The sequence below is a fragment of the Balaenoptera ricei genome, chromosome 9, assembly GCF_028023285.1.
Source record: "Balaenoptera ricei isolate mBalRic1 chromosome 9, mBalRic1.hap2, whole genome shotgun sequence".
In the NCBI taxonomy this organism is placed as follows: Eukaryota; Metazoa; Chordata; class Mammalia; order Artiodactyla; family Balaenopteridae; genus Balaenoptera; species Balaenoptera ricei.
In genome coordinates, this window is record NC_082647.1 from 53,586,354 (window position 1) to 53,607,003 (window position 20,650).

Here is a 20,650-nt window from a genome sequence, read left to right on the forward strand (position 1 = left end):
CTCTTTGGGCAGAAATATGGAGGTCATGACTCTACCATGAACTTAGATATTTTTTCATGTTTATTTCATGTTTAATATCGAGTATGTTAGTGTATAACCTGTAATTCTGTACATCTCTGTGTATACAGGTCAGTTTCAGATCATTTCCAGAATACACACACATATCACACACACATGCACACAAATAAAATGAATAGGTTCAATCAAATTAACAAAATTTAATTCACACACGAAATTTCTATTGTTCAGTAAGGAGCATGGTTGCAAACAGTCCAAATTCATCCTGAATTATAGGTAAACAAGAGCTACTTTAAAATACTCCGTCTTTTCATTCAAAAATGATGGATGTTTTTATTCACATCTGTTACACATCTGAATTAGTGTTTGTAGTTTTCTTCATAATGTTCTATATTTTGTTTGTGTTGTTTGGTGATTGACATCTTTTTCATCATGGTTTCTCTTTGTTTTTATATAAGGAAGATATTGATTTTTGCATACAGATGTTGTGGCCAGTCACTTTTGTGGATATCTCATATGAGTTGTAATTATTTTAATATATTCTCTTGGGATTTTTATATAAACAGTCATATTATGTGCCAAAAATAATAAATTTGACTAATTTCTAATGCTACGTCATTTCCCCTTGCCCCATGGTTTTTGAGTGGGCCGTATTATTTAGCCATGGCTGTGTGTTTCTACCTGGGAATGTAAATCTTGTGGAAGGAAAGCAAAGGGAAAGACAGAGGAGAGGTTATTTGATGTAGCTGCAGAGGGCTTGAGAGCCCAGTGGTATAATGATGACTGTCTGATGACACTGGGGGCCTCCTGAACAGATCATTTCTATAAAAGGATCTGAGCTTTCTCCCTTCCTTAATTTCCTTCCAAAGGATCCTGACTGGGGGGTGTGGGTGGGGACTGGAGTAGAGGATGGAGATGCAATAAAGGCAGAATTTAGAAAATGATGATTAAATTTGGAGCAGCAAAGGATGTTCGGATTAGCTCAGTAGTAGGGAATAGATTAGAATGACCGGTCAGAGAAGATTAGAGACGGCTTTAGATTATGAATCTTAGACTAAGAAAATAGCCTATGGGCTTTATGAGCATATGGTGATTTTTCATAAAAGTGTGAGTTAAAAATTACTTTTAACAGACTGTGAAAATAGAACTTACCTTAATTTCAGTGGAAATTGAGAATAATTGAACAGGGGTCAAATACCTACTTTGGGTCCTGCAGGACTGCCTACTGCAGAACATGCTAACAGATCGGAAATGTACTGCTACCAGTGTTGTGAATGCCCAGTTCCATTTTTTAAATGTGTGGGAGTGAAAATACTAGAGGGAGAGAGTTTCTTGGGACAGGGGTGTCTGTGCATTATATGTCCACCTGTCCCCTACCATGGGGGAGAGCTAGGGACTGTGTCCTGGGAACTGCAGTCAGCAGTCCTAGTAGAGGAACTTTGAAAAACCAATAAGAGTGCTTCCCAAGTGAGAAATGAATCAAAATGAAACAGTACTTGTGCATGCATTAGATCCAGAAGAAGGAACACCTCTAATAGCATGTGATACTACACTGCTTATCTCTAATTACCTTTTATTCGTGGTCCTGGTTCTTGAGGTGTCAGACAACCAGGAATAGAGAAGGTGAAAGAAGAGTAGAGAAGAAGCAAAAATGTCCCCATCCGCCATTGCAGGCTTAAGTCTGATGCAGATGCTATCAGGGGCAGGGGGATGGGGGAAGGAGGGGGAAGGTTTTTAAATAGTATTGAACCAGATTGAGACAGTTTGTCACTTAAGGGCCTTAGAAATTTGGGGGGATCTGCCTGCGACTTGTGGCAGACTCAGGGAAAGAATTAGTTCGTGAGCATATTTGAAGGTAGAGTGGGAGAAAGAATAAAGGTGTTCTCTGCTTGTATCCTATTGAGTCCAGAGGATTCAATGAAATATTTACATATTGTTGTACGAGGGGAAAGTTTACTATGAGGAGACATGGGAAATAAGAAAATCAGGATATAACAGCTAGCTAGGAATGAGTTTTTTAAATCCTAAAGCTGGCAGTGGCAACAGAAAGAACTGGACAGATGTGAGAGAGATTTAAAGGATACATTATTGTATTTTTTTTTTGATGATGACTAATTTAATTGAACAAGAAAATAGAAGATTAAAAGATTGCTTTGAAGTTTCAAGCCTGGAATAATGGTGGTACTATTTACAGAAAAAGAGTAATCAAAAGGGACTCATTATTGAACAAATAAGGAATAAAAGGGAAAAAAGGAATGTGTTTTGGAAAATGAAACTAAATAATAAAAAGGGAAATATTCGAAGGTCTTTGAAATCAGAACAATGCAGGAGCAGGTCAGTCTTCATAGAAGACTAGTGATAGAAGATAGTGATAAAGGGAAATCGTTTACCACAGAACTTGTAACATCTCTGACACTATCTACAAATCCCGAATAACAACAACAACTATAATAATAATTTATGTCATTGATGCTTGGGGGAATACTAATAGAATTATTGAGGGCTTACTATGTGCCATGTACTATGGAAGTGCTTTAAATGCATCACCTTATTTAGTTCATATAACAGCATTCTTAGGTTTATAGCATTATTATACTTACTTTAAGGAGAAGGAATAGGAGAATTACTGAGTTTAAGGAACTTGCTGAAGTCTTTTATTTATCATTATTTAAATATCCTGGTACTGATGATATCCAAAAGGGATTATCAGATATAGAAATGATCCATTTCCCAAATAAATCAACAGATAAGGAAATAATCTCCCATGTATAGAATTTCAGTCACAATGATGACTAGTAATTGACTAGCATTTTCTACCCTTATCCTGTGTTTGCTTCTATTGTTGGAAATTCAAAAATTTCCTTTTTATTACTTGCTTTTTAAAAATAGTATATTGTGATTTTGGTTCTCATGTTCTGATTTATTGTTTTTCATGCAGCTATTGTTTTCTCTAAACTTGCTGCCCCATTTCCTTTTTCTCAAATATAAGCTTTTTATTTTAGAACAGTTTTAAATATATAGAATTATTGGGAAGATAGTACAGAGAGCTCCAGTAGACCGCATATCTACCTTCCTCTACTGTTAATTTCACACATTTGTATGGTACATTTGTTACAATTAATGAACAAATATTGATACATTATTATTAACTAAAGTCCATACTTCATTCACATTTCCTTAGTTTTTCCCTAATGTCCTTTTTTTTTGTTCAGACGGACCCAGTATATTATTTATATTGCATTTAGTTGTCATGTCTCCTTGGGGTCCTCTAGACTGTGACAATTTCTCAGGTGTTTCTTGTTTTGGATGACCTTGACAGTTCTGTATGGATAGGTATTTTTTTTGAATGTTTCTGAATTTAGGTAATACAATATCCTTCAGTGGCTAAGCTCACAAATGTTTGTGATATTTGTCTGATATTTATCTCATGACTAGACTGGTGTTATGGTTTCTCGGGGATAAGAACACAAAGGCAAAGTGCCATTTTCATCATATCATATCAAGGGGCTATCAGTTTGACATCACTGTGATGTTGCTCTTGATCCCCTGGTTGAGGTAGTGTTTGTCAAATTTCTCCACTGTAAAGTTACCCTTTTATTTACTGTTTTCCATATTTATTCTTTGGAAGAATGTCACTAGGTGCCGCCCATTAATGTAATGGGGAGTTATGCTTCTCCCTCCTTGAGAGCAGAGTATCTATATAAATTGTTTGGAATTCTTTTCCATGAAAGATTTGTCTCTTCTCCCCAGTTTTTAAAAATTAATTCCATCATTTATTTATATCAGTGTGGACTGATGGATATTCATTACTGCACCTTATTCTCCCACTCCCTTCAGTGAGATTTCATACATTTGTAACGCATTTAGATTCTTTTGTCATACTAATATACTAGTCTGCATTCCATACTAACATCTACCAACCTCTTAAGTGATTTTTTAAAAAATTTACATACATTAAGGTTTACTTTTTGTTTTGTAATGTTCTATGAGTTTTGTTTAATATCTTATATTGACCACTGCAGTATCATAAAGATACTGCCCTAAACAATACTGCTTCACTGACCTAAAAAATCCTTTGTGCTTCCCTTGTTCAACCCTTCCCAACATGTTATTTTTCTATATCAGTTACCTCAGTTCTTTGAAAAAAATTCAGGACGTATAATTAATTTATCTTTATATGAGTGTGTGTGTGTGTGTAATACACATGCACACATATGTAGGTATATGTGTACACAGTTAACAAATTGGTTGCACCTTCTTAATAATGTAGGAATCACTTTAACTTCACCGCTAACTATGAACAGAAAGTGATATTCCCACTTACGAAGTTATCAAAGTGTCAAGAATATTGGTACCATCATCACATGATGAAGTATGTTTGTGAGCTTAACCACTGAAGGATATTGTATTACCTAATCTGTGTCACAAATCTGGTGAAAAACCTTCCGATTGGAAAAGTTTAATGATATCATTCTGTTTATTCCAAGGGATTGATGCTGAGTCATAGAAAAACAAACATCAAACACATATGTTTTTTTCATGTCCCCCCAAAGGCTTCATTCTCATGCCATTATTGTTTAGTATTTATTAACAATTATCTAATTGTCTTCAGGTGTTATAAATGAGACCCTAGGGCTAAAGATAGATAATTCAAGAACATGATCAATTTGCAACATGTAGGAAGAACTAAAGTGCAAATGGAAATTATTCAGGACCTATCAGTATATAACTAAAATGATGCTCAGTAATTGCCTGGTCAATTTGCCAAAATTGGTCTCTGGATCTTCTACACTGCTGCCCAGAATACAAATATGCTGCACTTCTTATTCTTTTAAAAAGCCAAGGATAACCTTAGTCATGTATTTAGTATCACCTTTTCATTATCTTTAAGAAGAAACTGATGAAGCGGGCTAAAGTTTCCTTGGGAGAAGTTCACATGGGATTTGTAAAAGTGCTCTGGGCTACTCCTTATTACTGGGCACCAATGAGAAACAAGTTTTTCATTGAATGTTGAAAAACTGTGTACTTAAATCTGGTTCTGCCACTTTCTAGCTATGTTACTTGGGGCAAGTCATTTAATGCTCTAGTTTTATCAGTAACATTGAAATAATAATACCTAGCTCATAGAACTATTTATCTATTTATTCATACAGTCAATAGATATTTGTTGCATGCCTCCTGTATGTCAGATGTGTTTTGATAGGCCCTGGAAATACAGAAAGGATCAAGAAACGTAGTTTCCTATCTTCATGAAGCTTTTATCCTGGTTAAGAAAATAGACATTGTACAAATAATCAATTGCCTTTGTGAAAAATATTACATAGAATAGATGTATAGCATATTATGAGTTTTATGTTGTGAGGAACACACAATTTAACATACAAAAATACATAATTTGTTGTACATATTTGGTGCTCAAAAGATGTGAATACCATCTACCATTACCATTTAGGTATTCATTTATTGAGCTTGCAGTTATTGGCATCTTCTACATGGTAGTGGAATGTGTATGAGCAGGCACCATGTGTGTTTGTTACAATTTATGAACCTACATTGATATATTATAATCACCCAATGTCCATAGCTTACCTTAGGCTTCACTCCTGGTGTTGTATGTGATGTGGGTTTAGATAAATGTATAATGACATATAGCCATCATTATAGTATCATACAGATTATTTTCATTACCCTAAAAATCCTCTGTGTTCCATTTATTCATCTCTACCCTCCAACTCAGCTCCTGGCAGTCTTTTTACTGTCTTCATATTTTTGCATTTCCAGAATGTCATTTTATTGAAATCATACAATATATAGACTTTTAAGATTGGCTTCTTTTACTTAGTAATATGCATTTACAATTCCACCATGTCTTTTCATGGCTGGGTAGCTCACTTATTTTTAGTGCTAAATGATATTCCATTTTCTGGATGTAGCACAGTTTATGTTATAGTTTTCCCATAGATACTCTTGGGTTTTCTATGCAGACAATTTTATCTTCTGTGAAAAATGACAATTTTTGTTTCTTTCCAATTTTTATTACTTGATTTCATTTTTTTCTTACTTTATCACATTGATTAAAACTTTAAAAATCACATATCAAATTTTGTAATCATGATTATACCAGAAGAGTCAAAGGGTTTAGTATAATTGGTCTAATATTATCTGGTTTAATGTGTTTTAGAGGGAGAAATGATTTTTCAGTAGGTTTTTTCGTCTTTTTATTATTTTATTTAATTATTCTTGAATCAGTTTTTATAATTTATATTTTTTTCCAGAAGTTGTTTATTTCATTTGTTTTCAATTCTTGACAAATCATTATCATATTACTTCTAATTTCTATATTATGTACCCATTTTCCTTTCTAATATTCTTTATTAATGCCTTTTTTTCTTGAACAGTACTTGTAGAGATTTGTTACTTTTTAAAATTTTCTCTAAGAAACTTCCTTTGGTTTTATCAATATTCTCTATTCCTTTGTTTTTATATCATTAATAATATCTTTTATATTTGATCATTTTTTTCTTCTATTTTATTTATATATGCAATATCTTTTAGATTCTTAAAATTAGCTCGGCTTCCAAAAATATATCCCTGTGCTATTGCGGAACTGATGATTTTATTCACCATCATCCCCAGGTAGAGTTCCGGCTCCTTATCCAGGTACGCAAACCTGATCTTTCCCATCTCTAGTCTTATACTTTGCCCTTCCAAATTGTTTTAGTTCTCCACAGGCCTCATGCCCTTCCTTCTACCTGTAATTTTGGTCACCTTTTCCTTTCCCGACCAATCCTACAAACCCTTCAGGATTGATCTTAGGTATTCTCACTAAACCCTGGTTTGGACTAAGGGCTCCACCTGTCCTGTGCACCATTGCACCTTGTGAATCTTTTCATTAAACCATTTAGTGTTAGAATTGAGTTGCTCTCTTCATTTCTGTATCTTCCCAAGTATGCCCCAACTACTCCAGGATAAGAGTCTTGTCTTAATTCATTTTAAAATAGATGTTTTATTTTGAAATAATGCCAGATTTATAGAAAAGTTACAAAGATAGCCCAGAGAATCCCTGTAAAATCCCCACCTGATTTCAGTTTCTGTAGTGCTATCGTCTGTGATTTAGTTTCTCTAGTGCTATCATCTGTATTCGTCAAATCTAAGAAACCAACATTGCCACATTAACTAAACTTCAAACTTTATTTGGATTTCACCAGATTTTTCATTAATTTCCTTCTGTTCCAGGATCCAATCCAGGATATCACATTTCATTTAGTTGTCATATCTCCTTAGCCTTTGGGGATCTATGACAATTTATCAGTCTTGTTTTGTTTATTCAGTTTTATAACCCAGCAACTAAGTGATCTAAACTGATAACTTAGAAAATAGACAATGAATTATTCTGGTTTTGATAGTTCTGCTCTCTCATTTTGCTATTTGCTCAGTTCTGATTTTTCTAACTGCTGCTAAAAATTTGCTGCTTTATGCTGTGTACAGATTTCTGGCCACTAGTTCCAGCTAGCTTTACCTTTGGGCTTTATGCGAGTTACTTCTGGCTCATAGACCTTTCCCATTTCTTTTGGGCCCACAGAAATTTCTTGGATGGCTTGGATGAAAAGGTTGCATACATATGGTTAAAGGTTACAGAACTGAGAAGCTACAGTGTTTCGTATTCACTGACTGCTCAATATGACACCAAGGGGTAAGGTGAGATCCCACAATTCTTTGGAGCTCTAGCATTGTAAATGCAATACACTTCACGTCCATAAGACCAGAGGATATCAGACCCTCCTCAGTATTTGGTACCATCGGCTCCTCGCTGGCTACAGAAGGGGATAGCGTGCTAGGGAGCATCTGTTACATACAACAAACCTCTCTTTGGAGTAAACCTCCGATGTATGTACTCTGACCTTAATCGGATCAAGCAGCAGTGAGAATGTGCCCCAGGGCTGTGTATATGGCACTGGCACCAATAATTCACTACTTGGAACAGCATAAAGTGGTAAGACGAAGAATTCTGGAAATATCTGTCTGCAGTTCTGTAGCTTTAGGCTTAAATTGTTCACTCACCTAAAGGCTCTCCTTGAGCCCCATGAATGATAAGTTTGACCTAACAGACATGCTTTTTGACAAAGAATTTTTGTTTGGATGCTTAACTTGTATTCCCTTGAAGTCTTCAATGATACATAAGCCTGCCCTAAAAGCAACGAGTGAAAAAATTACTTGGTCTAACTGGATACAGAAAGTAATTTTATAAATTTACTAACAATATCCCAATAGACTTTTCATATTATCCCCTTTATAACCCTTGGACAAAAATACAATTTAGATAAATTACAGCTTTGGTAATACCTGCAGCTGAGAAATACAATAACGAAGATTATCGAGTTTTTCATGAATGTCATCCCCAAAGAGTTACAGCCAAATTATTTAGCACCTATGGGGAAAAATAAAACTCAGGATTGCATTTATATGTAATTTTATTTGTCCTGAGGCCAACCTGACTACAGAGGAGCAAAGACTGATGTAGGGCACAAAGCTTTTGCTCAAGATACACGTTGGACTTTTGTACGATACCTGTCAACACAGTAATTGGTACATGCGTAATTCCCTAAAAATTATATAATTACATAGGATACAAATTTAAAGCCAAATCTGGAAATCTTGGCCATCAACATAAGACCGATAATTCACTACTGGCTCTGTCTGAAAAGCAATTGTTTAATTCTTTTGTTCATCTTGCTAAATGTGTACACAGCAGTCCTGATCTGCCAGCACCTGTTCACAGAACCCTCTATAGTTGGGTGACTAGTCTAGAGACTTGCACAAAGTAAGTGGGTGATCAAAAGACACTTGTTGATTGAATACATGATGGTGAATTTAATTAATATGATAAGTTTAATGGAGCAGTCCAATGCCTTCCTGGACTCCAAGAATTATCTTAAACTTGAGACTGACTTTGAGGGGAACAAAATGGTTACGCTTCATAAAACTAGAGTAGACTTTAGGTGCCAAATGAGTTTTCAGCTTTTGTTTTTGGGATAGGGGAATATTAGGTGAGCCAGTAGTACTAAACAAGATAGGTCATTCTCCATTCCCACAGAATCTCTCCCAACCCAGTCTTTTATGAACTCTCACAGGACCCCTGTATATCGCTTCTTCATGTCTTTCCTTTACCTTAGAGAATGTGGCCTCCTTAACTCTTTTTTAAGCACAACTCAGATCATTTCAGAGCTGCATGAGGAAAATTTTTAACAGCTTTGTTGAGGTGTAATTAATATGAAACATACTATACATATTTAAAGTGGGCAATTTGAGGAGTTTCGACATCCGGATACACCTGCAGATCCTTCACCAGGGTGTGGATATTGAGCATAACCACTACCTCCATCAGCTTCCTCGTTCCCCCTTATAATCCCTTCCTTCAGCCCTTCCCACCCACCCCTTCCACACCACCTCCATCCCCAGGCAACCACTGACCTTCTTTCTGTCACTGTAGATTAGTTTGCATTTCATAGAGTTTTATATAAATGGAATCACACAGTATGTACTCTTTTTTGTCTGGCTATGTTCACTCACCATAATTATATCAAAGTGTAGCAGAGAAGAACAAACCTGACTCCATATTGGATCTATTCCTTTAGCTCTAACCCTTGTGCTTTGTTGCCTGTGTGTAGTCACGCTGGCTTTGTGCCTTGTAAAGGAATGTTGCCTCTATCCTGAAACACACATGCTAACGCATTCTCAAGGTTCTGACCTTTAAAGGTATAACACTTATTTGCAGAACAGAAAATAACACTTGTCTTGTTGGAGGTTTATAGGAACATTGTGTCCAGACCTACACTGACAGCTGCAAGAGCAAAGGATTCCTACACCAAAAAGTTTGCAACAGCCAGCCACATCCCATCACCTTTTAGTATAAAAGAAGCCTGAATTCTGACTTGAGTAAAATGGTTCTTTGGGACACTAGTCCACCATCTTCTCAGTCTGTTGGCTTTCCAGAGAAAGTCCCTATTTCTTTCCCCAACAAATCATAACTCCATTTATTGGCCTGTCCTGCAGTGAGCGGTATGAGCTTGGACTCTCTAACAAAGGTTCATCCAATAGCCTATTCCTTTGTATTGCTGAGTAGTATTCTATTCTATGAATAAACCTCAGTCTGTTTATCCACTTACCTGTTGATGGATATTTGGGATATTTTGAGTTTTGGCTTATATTAATAAAGTTGTTCTGAATAAGCTACCAGACTTTGCATGGGCACGTTCTTTCATTTCTTCTAGTTACTTCACAGCCTCATCATCACTTTGTAGGACAAAAATTTTTTAATTTAAGAAATTCGAGGACAACTGGCCTTCTAGTGAGTAGGATGCATCCGGACCCCAGGGTGATGGCGGGGACTCATTGCTGGACCCCCAGGCCCATGGCTTCCTCCCCATCCACCTGCTGCCCTGCCCATTTCTTGGCCCAGGGCTAGGGCGGGGACCCGGGACCTGGGCAACTTTTTTCCCCAAAGTCCCTGGGCCAGGGATGACTGACCACCAGGGAGGGGAAGGGTTCCTTTGCAACACTCCTCCTGACCCATGATGGACCAGCTCAGGCACTAGAATTCGCTTTGAAGTTTCACTGATGGCTGACCTCAGCAGGCAAGCATATTTAGAATTTTTCACCACCCGAAAGACGTCCCTCCTGCGTCACTTTCTGTCAGTCCTTTTGTGCATGGAGAAATTTTACTTTTTTATTTCCACTGCTACAATGAAGAAACATCAGTAAATTAGAGGAATAAAAATAAAGTAATATTTTAAAAAAGAAATTCTAATCAGTATGTAGTTGCATCTCATTGTATTAATGACTAATGATATTGAGTATATATTTATGTGCTTATGTCGTGTATTTTCTTTGGTGTCCTGTCCATTCAAACCTTATATCTTGTATGGTAGACTATCTATTCAAACATTTTGCCCATTTTTCTTTCATTTTAAGAGTTATTTATACATTCAGGGTACAAGTCTTTTATTAGGTATATGATTTGCAAGTATTTTCTCCCAGTTGGCAGCTCATCTTTTAACCACTTTAACAGTGTCTTTCAAATAGCAGAAGTACAGAATTTTGATGAAGTTCACAAAGATTTTCTCTTACTTTTTTTCTAGAAGTTTTATAGTTTAATTTTTGTGTGTGTGTGGTAAAAAACACCTATCATGAGATCTACTCCCTTAACAAATTTTTAGGTGTTCAAGTACAGTATTGGTAACTGAAAGCACAGTGTTGTACAGCAGATCTCTGGAACTCTTTCTTCTTACATGACTGAAACTCTGTACTATTTAACAATATTCTGTTTTCCCTTTTTCTAGACCCTGTCAAATGTTACCAAATGCCAGTTTGTGTGCCTGAGGCACAGGAAGACCAAACAACCCAAAACGTTGGAGTTTGGAGCAGAAAAAGGATTATTGCAGGGCCATACAAGGAGAACAGGTGGCTTGTGCTCAAAAAACCTGGAACTCCCTGAAGGGGTTCAGCAAAGCATTTTTAAAGGCAAGGTGAAAGAGGGGCATCCCAGGGTATGTGATCAGTTTGTGCACAATTCTGATTGGCTGATGTTCAGGTAACAGGGTGGTGTCACAGGTGTTAACATTATCAATCCTTAAGTGTCAGAGGTCTGGGGGCTATGTGCTCATGATCATCAAGTAGTTAATTTCTTCCATTTGGTGGTGGGCTTTAGCATCTGAAAAACTCAGGAAATATGCATGAGATACTATTATCTGCTTACTCCAGAGAGAAGCAACAGCAGAGGATATGGGGGAAGGGGGTCTGTCTCAGGAAGGCCCCCTTGGGTCCTGCTCGGTTACACAACCACCATTCTACTTTCTGCTTCTCTGAGTCTGACGACTTCCGATGTCTCATGTAAGTGGAATCATGCAGTATTTGTCCTTTGACTGTATTATTTTACTTAGTATAATGTCCTGAAGGTTCTTTCATGTTGTAGCATGTGTCAGGATTTCCTTCTTTTCAAAATTCCATTGCATGTGTATACCACATTTGTGTCATCCATTGATGGACATTCAGGGTGTGCTGCAGTGAACATGGGAGTGAAAATATCTTTTAAAATCCTATTTTCAATTTTTCTGGGTATATACCCAGAAATGGGATTGCTGGATCATATAGTAGTTCTATTTTTAATTTTTGGAGGAACTTCCCTGCTGTTTTCCATAGTGGCTGCACCATTTTACATTCCCACCAACAGTGTATGTGTTTTAATTTATCCACATCCTCATCAACACTCGTTGTTTTCTTTTTTTTGGAATAATGGCTGTCATAACAGGTGTGAGGTGATAGCTCATTGTGGTTTTGATTTGCATTTTCCTGATGATTAGTAATGTTAAGCATCTTTTCATCTACCTGTTGGCTATTTGTATGTCTTCTGTGGAGAAATGTCTTTTCAGGTCCCTTCTCATTTTTTAACCAAGTTATTTGTTTTTTTGCTATTGAGTGGTAGGGGTTCCTCGTATATTTTGGATATTAACCTCTTATCAAATAGATGGCTTGCAAAAAATTCTCCCACTCCATAAATTGTTTTCACTCTGTTGATTATTTCCTTCGTGTGCAGAAGCCTTCTAGTTTGATGTAACCCCACTTGCCAATTTTTTGCTTTTGTTGCCTGTGCTTTTGATGTCATATCCAGGAAATCATTGCCAAGACCAGTGTTATGAAGATTTCCCCTTATGTTTCCTTCTAGGAGTTTTATAGTTTCAGGTTTTATATGTAAGTCTTCAATCCATTTTGAGTTGATTTTTGTGTATGACGTAAGATAAGGATCCAATTTCATTCTTTTGCATGAGGATATCCAGTTTTCTCACTGCCATTTATTGTAGAGACTGTCCTTTCTCCATTGTGTAGTGTGGCAGCCTTGTTTGATTGTATACATGCGTGTTTATTTCTGTGATCTCTAATCTATCTTTATTCCATTGGTCTATATGTCTGCCTTTATGCCAATACCATAGTATTTTGATTATTGAAGATTTATAATATGTTTTGAAGTCAGGAAGTGTGAGGCCTCTAGCTTTATTCTTCTTGATCAAGATTATTTTGGCTATTCTGGGCTCTTTGTGGTTCCATATGAATTTTAGGATTTTTTTTTCTATTGTGCAAAACATGCCATTGTAATTTTGATAAGCATTACATTAAATTTGTGGATTGCTTTGGGTAGTATGGACATTTAAACACTGTTAAGTCTTTCAATTCATAAACATGAGCTGTCTCTCCATTTTTTTAATGTCCTTTAAAATTTCTTTCAGCAATGTTTTCTAGTTTTCAGTGTACAAGTCTTATACCTTCTTGGTTAACTCTCTTCATGAGCATTTTATTCTTTTTCATGCTATTGGAAATGGGAATGTTTTCTTTTTTTTTTTTTTCTTGTTTAAATTTGAAGTATAGTTAATTACAATGTTGTGTTATTTTCAAGCGTACAGCAAAGTGATGCAGATATATATATATATACACACACATATATATATATTCTTTTTCAGATTCTTTTCCATTATAGATTATTATAAGACATTGAGTATAGTTCCCTGTGATATACAGTATGTCCTTATTGTTTACTTATTTTATATATAGTAGTGTGTATATGTTAATCCCAACCTCCTAATTTATCCCTCCCCCTCACCTTTCCCCTTCGGTAACCATAAGTTTGTTTCCTAAGTCTGTAGGTTTGTTTCTGTTTTGTACATAAGTTCATTTGTATTATTTTTTTCGATTTCACATATAAGTGATATCATATGATATGTTTCTTTCTCTGTCAAGGTTGAGAAACATAACCAACCTACCACATACATAAAAATACAAATAGCAATTTAGACAAAATGAGGTGACAGAGGAATATGTTTCAGAGGAAGCAACAAGCTAAAAACCCAGAAGAACTAAGTGACTTGGAGATAGGCAGTCTTCCTGGGTATGTTTCCTTAATTTCCTTTTTGAATTCTTCATTGTTAAGTTTATAGAAACACAACTGATTTTTGTATATTGTTTTTGCATCCTGAAACTTTGCTGAATTTGTTTATTAGTTTATAACTCTTTTTAAACTATATGAAAGAGATCAGATAAAATCATCAAAAAGGTAAATCTCTTTCTTGCTTGGAACCTTGAGAAAAACATAAATTGGATAATTTTTATAGGGACATCGAACAATATAATGGGAGGTGTCTTCAGTAGCAGTTTTATCAAAAGTTTCTTCATAGAGCCCGTTATTATATCAGCCCTCAATAAAAGCTGAGGACATAATGCTAAATCATAGTACTGTAAAGACATTTCTGATTGCTTGATTTCCAATTATGACATGAACTGGAGGAAAATGTGACAGTGTGACTTCCTTGTGTCCAGGACTGATAGGCTTATTTTATTTCTGAAGTCCACATTGCAGGGATAGAAAAAAAAAAGAACTTTATAATAAGTTGTGAAATTATAGTCAAATACTAAAAATAAGTGTCTTTTCCACTTTCTATAGTATAATACTAAATATAATTACTTCTATATTAGCCTAAAATAAGAAATGTCTTATTGATTTATATGAATTTTTGAGGAACTTTGTGTAGAAGTCCATCTCAGTTAAAGGAGAAGCTCTTAGTCTTAAAAATCTTAATTATAACCACAAGGTGGCAAAAATCTTTAAACAACTTACCATTTTGGAAACTCTTGTAACTTAAATTGTGAAACTCTCAATTTCTACTTTATATCTTTTAAAAAGGAGACCCGATTAAGAATCTTTATATAAAGCACTTTAGACAAAACTTCTTAAATGAGGTGTAAACAGTAAAGTAAACAGGAAGGTAAGCTATCACTGCAATAAGGAAACAAAATGAAACGTGTGTAAAAGTGTTAATAAGAATACAACAGGCTTCTACAACACTCAGGAGAGAGGTGGGGGCTTATATATAGTCTTTTTCTTTTTAAATAAATGAAGAGAGGAATAGAATGTAGGATAATCAAAATGGCTGGGACACAGCTCTTTAAAAATAGATTTTCAAGTTGCACAACTGAAGGAGTAACATTATTTTCTCTAAAGGCTCATGAGGAAATACAAGTAATAAAGCAGCAGGCAAAATAAAATAGAAAATATGAATGAAACAGAATGGTTTGCGTTTGGGATACTGAAATCAACCAGCTTGATTTAATAAATTATTTGTGGGAAGCCAAACAGAACTTGGAAACAACAGTATTATTTTAAAAAAACCAATTCATTTTATAACAAAAAAAGCAAAGATTTATGTAGTGAATTCTACCTCAGTATTTATTACTGACTAAATCTGAGTGAAAGAAGAGGGAAGGGATGCTGATGCTTTTTATGGGAAAATTAAAAATGATAATGATTAGTGGTGATACTTTGTCCCACTTTTCAACATGACTCATAAGCATAAACATTGTGATCACATGCTCCTATGTGGCCTGCAAAATCTAAAATATTTATTACCTGGCCCTTTATGGAAAAAGTTTTCTAATGCTTAGACTGATAGCACTTGAATTATCTTCCACCTGGTTGTTGCATCTGCAAGAGATATGGAATAAAAACCATTAGTAGAAATGATTGTACGTACTTGACAATATTGGAGTCTCATACACATTTGTCATGACAATGAGCAACTTAGTAGTAGGAAAATGCCTTTTTAAGGGTTTGTTGCTGAAAGAGTATAAATTCCTCTTGTTTGATAATTTGATTTCCAAAATTCAATGAAGAGAAATAGTATTTTCTTCTTCTTTCCCAGTGATCTCGAAATCATTTTCAAACATTAATTAAGCCTCATTGCGAATATTATCCCTATTTTACAAACACAAAAATTAGAGCAGTGAGAACTCAGATTACTTCTTTAGAATCATGTGGTAAAATGATAGAGGAATTGGGAACAAAACTGTTCTCCCAAGTCAGTATTTTATCCCTTTGATTAAAATTCTCCAGCTCCAGCACACGGTTTAAATGTTTTTAGAAATGTTTCCATTTCTTTCTTTTTTTTTTTTCGCCTCTTGGGATAAGAGTAAGAAGAATACTCACCTGGGACGTTGTGACTATTTCAGCCATTACAATCAAACAAACCTGCAAAAGAAAACCAACACCTCATTCACATTCTTAATCATCCCTAGAATGTAAGAGTCAGGTGAGGACCAAGTAAAACAAAACATACAGTTTCAGCGGAAACTGGAATTATTTACAGTGGAATAAAGAAGGAGTTTAATAAGGCTTAAAATGCGCTAAAACTGCTCTTTCATTCCTTTCGGAAGTGTCAGTACATTGGTTGAAGCCAAGAAAACATCAAAGTATACTGAGTTGTTGGGCAAGGAGACATGGTTTCATAATTTTCATTTCATTCTGCAAGAGTAGAATCACCAAATCACTAAGATGTGAGAAAGAAGAGCCTGAAGGATTATGCCTCTTCTTGAGACTGAAGCAATTACCTCTCAATATCTGAAATTCTGCTTCTTTGTCAAAGCACAGTTCAAAGGCTGAGTCCTCCATGAAGTTTGCTCCTGCTTTGGAAGGCTTATCACACCTTCCTCTATGCTCTCTTACAATTCTGTTGAACCTCTATCACAGGGGTTCTGAGTGTGGCCCCGGGACCAAGCAACATGCGTATCACCTGGAAACTTGTTAGAAATGCAAATTCTCAGACTCCTCACAGGCTTTCTGAGTCAGAAACTCAAGGGGTGGGACTCAGCAGTCTATTTGTTAACAAGTCCTCCAGGTGCTCCCAATGCCCACTAAAATTTGAGAACCATGGCTTTCACAACTTGTATTTCATTTGCGTTTTGTTGTAGCTTGCAACAGTTCCTCCAAGGGCTCTCCAAGGCTGCAAGTATGTCCATTTATTTATTTTTTTAATCTCGAATTCCTCGTATTGCTAAGACCATAGAGTTCACAGTATTTTTGCATTCAGTATTCACTCAATGAATGTTTGCTGTTAAATTGATATCACACTTTGGTGTTTCAGTATATCACGTTAGTTGTATTTATAAAATATATACTACTGGATCATTTTCCTGGGAAAATAGCATAGTACTTGAGATAATAATATTGCATATTTTCTCTGATCAGATGAACCCTAAAAAAAAAACTAATGTAGGTTTTCAAAGTTTGGTGTTCCTTGAACTATTCTCAGAGAAGGTTCCTTAGTGATTCTGCTATGTGCTTCTTATCCTCTTGGTGAAAGTGTAATGATTGATTGCAAGCTTTGAAATCAGATCGATAGGACTTGTATCCCAGCTCTGTTACTTTTTCTCTGGGCTTATTCAAGTTACTTAACCTTTTTTATGCTTGAGTTTCTATCTGAAAAACAGGGTATCATGCTCATTTTGTTAAGTTGTTATGAGGTTTAAAAATACTGTCACATGTCAAGCAATCAATAAACATTTGCTGTTATTTAATTACTGGTTTTATTATTATCAACTTGAGGAAAGAACAAATATACATTTTCTACAGTGAATAATCATAGCATGCTCAACTGATTATTCTGAAAGTACTGCATAATTGCTTTACTATGAAAGAACATAATATTTCTACACTAGGGAAAAAATGTCGGGACAATGGTTTATTCTCTAAATTGTCCAATTGATGAAATTACTTTTTTCTAAAGAACTGAGTTGTTACAAATGCCCTTAAAAGAGACAACATGCTGTTTGAGAAAGAACAGTAGACTTGAAATCAGAAGGCCTGGGTTTGAGTCCTAGTTCACTTCTGGTTGTGGTTAGGATTTGAGTTTAGGAGACAAATCAAGGTGCAAGTTACTTAGCAAATCTGAACTTCAATTTTCCACCTCCATAAAATAAAAGCAATAATAATTTGTAAACTAGTTAATTTCATAGAGTTGCTAAAAGAAATAAAGAAATCATAAACATAAAAGTTGTTTATAAAATGTAAAGCAGTACATAAATACAAGTTACAAAAACACCTTGCTATCACTATTATTATAGTTATTATAAAATCGAGGTTCTCCACTGCTCATTATTTGCTAGTCTCTTGTGTTATATGGACATGATTTGCTGTTGGAGTGCCAAGTGAGAGCAAATTGAGTAATACTCTTTCTTAAATTTATTTTTTTAATTTAATTATTTTATATTGGAGTATAGTTGGTTTACAGTGTTGTGTTAGTTTCAGGTGTGCAGCAAAGTGATTCAGTTATACATATACATATATCCACTCTTTTTCAGGTTCTTTTCCCATATAGGTTATTATAGAATATTGGGTAGAGTTCCCTGTGCTATACAGTAGGTCTGTATAGCAGACCTATTGTTGATTATTTATTTTATATATAGTAGTGTATATATGTTCTATTGTCTAGAACATATTGTTGATTATTTTATATATAGTAGTGTGTATATGTCCTATTGTCTAGAACATATTGTTGATTTTCTATTTTGTATATAGTAGTGTGTATATGTTCATCCCAAACTCCTAATGTATCCCTTTCCACCACGTTCTTGTTGATGTAGTCATATCCCCTAAGAATGGAGTTCAGAACACTGAAACATTTCACATGTGCTAATAAAACACTATTGGACGCAAATGACTTCTGCTCTGACAGCTGACCCTGCTTGGATTTAAATTGGTGTCCGTGAGGCGTGTGGCATTGCACTGTATCATTCAGGGCTATCAGATTCTCTGCCTTTGAAGAGAAAACGTATTTTCTGGCTTACTGTCACTACAGTCCTAGTTAATCAGTTCCCTGGTGCTTCTCTTTTATGACTCCAGGCTGTGCAGTAGTTCTGCCGCAAAACTACATTCTCACAGGGCTTTTGATTTTATTTGAAGTTTTCGTGCTTATGCTTGAGTTTTCTATTTCTTAATATTCATGAGTGGCCCCACAAACTTGATGGCAGTTTTAGAATCAGCCAAGAAATCCCCCAGGATATCTGATCTGGCTGTTTTTATAAAAGAACAACCACCACCAACCCCTCTCCTTTGCTTACTCTGGAGATTCAATCAACAGAACCATAAGACGCATGCCTAAAGTTTGGAGCTTCTCTTGCTTTTTAGATTGAGGGTTAGAGATAGATCCAATGTAGCCACTGGATATACTTAGTGTGATATATACATCAAGGGAAGTTTCTCTAGAAAGGTAGACAGAAGGATAAGCTTGGCTCCCTAGGGTATAAGACCTTGATAAAGAGTGATCTCAGCCATTGAGAATCCAGCTCAGGGTTGAAGTAAATTCCAAAACCCAATTGGGATGGAGTGTCTTGACCTGGATACTAAGGAATGAAGAGAACATAGGCTATGCCCACAGGGATAATACAGTATGTGAAATACAGAAAGGCATGAGAGGACAAATGAAAGTAATATTAATATAACCATGTAGTATATTACGTTTCTTCTGTATACTTCTCTGTATCTTCCAAATTTTATGTGGTGGACGTGTATTATTTTTGTCAACAGGACAAATGTACTGTGAGATATCTGAGGAAATAGTGTAACTTCTTACAAGCTTCTTTCCTTCTCCATCCTTGTATTTCCAGAGGCTAGTATAGTGCCTGGAATGTTGTAGGCACTCGATAAATATTTGCTGAATGGAAGAATTAATTCATCTTAAAAAAACGTTGCAGAGAACTATGTCTCATATGACCATGAATATATTAAAAAGAAAAATATAACGAAATGGATAACATTACAATATGTATGAAGTCATTGGATGGTTTTGGTCACATGAGTGATATAACGTGAATAATATTTTACAAAAAGATCACTTTGGATACTGTGCAGAAGTGACCTTTGGGGAAAAAAGCAGAAATGTTTGACCAGTTAGAAAGCTATTCTATATGATAAGAGTGAACCGAAGTGTTTGGTAAGGAATGGCTGCTGTTAATTGTATTTTGGCATAGCACTACAGTTCTTGTTAGCAGATTGGACATAGGCTGTGGGCAACAGAGTGGTAAAAAATGACTCCAGGTTTTTCAGCGTGAGCTGCAGGAGCAATGATGTATCGTTTCCTGAGAAGGAGAACAGTGGCGGGGAGGATGTCTGGGGGGAAGGGGAGAGTACATAATTCTCTTCTGGTCATAATACATGTGAATTTCCCATTATATGTAAAAAGATGCTCAGTTAATACGAATCTTATTTATTTATACAAATCTATATGGTTTAGGAGAGAAATCAGAGCTGAAGATATAATTTGTGTGTTGTACTGTCATTAAATATCTATACACTAACCATGGGACAAGGTGATTCTGCAGATATATATATGTGTATACACACACACACACACACACACACACATACATACATACATATATACATAAAGTGGGGGGAGAGAGGAGGAGGGAAGGAGGGAGGGGAGGGGAAGGGAGGGGAAGAGAGGGAGAATGATGCAGGTGGGTGAGAGGTTAAATGCAGGAGCAGTATCCTGAAAGAGCAAAAGAGGATAGGATCCAGGGGCTGAGAAAAATGTTTGGATTTACAAAAGATTCGAGACAGTACCTTTTATAAGCATGGGAGAGAAAAGAGAGTATTGACACACACATGTAGGGAGGCCAATAGGCAGATTAGGTGATTAGAAGATTGTCTAACCGAGAGGGAGTGAGGAGTGAAGGGAGTGTATCTGCAGTTTGGATAAAGAGAAGGTCTGAAATAATATCTTAGCATGTGGGAGGACCAACTGACTGTGACTAG

The 20,650-nt window shown here is 35.7% G+C and overlaps 1 long non-coding RNA gene across 1 annotated transcript in view; it reads left to right on the forward strand.

The window, feature by feature from the left end:
* Positions 1–11,532, forward strand: part of LOC132371955 (uncharacterized) — a 329,599-nt gene extending 318,067 nt beyond the window's left edge. Inside the window, exon 5 of the long non-coding RNA XR_009505027.1 lies at positions 11,358–11,532. This is a non-coding gene — a long non-coding RNA (uncharacterized LOC132371955). The remainder of the gene's footprint in view (positions 1–11,357) is intronic.
* The last annotated feature ends 9,118 nt before the right edge of the window (positions 11,533–20,650 follow it).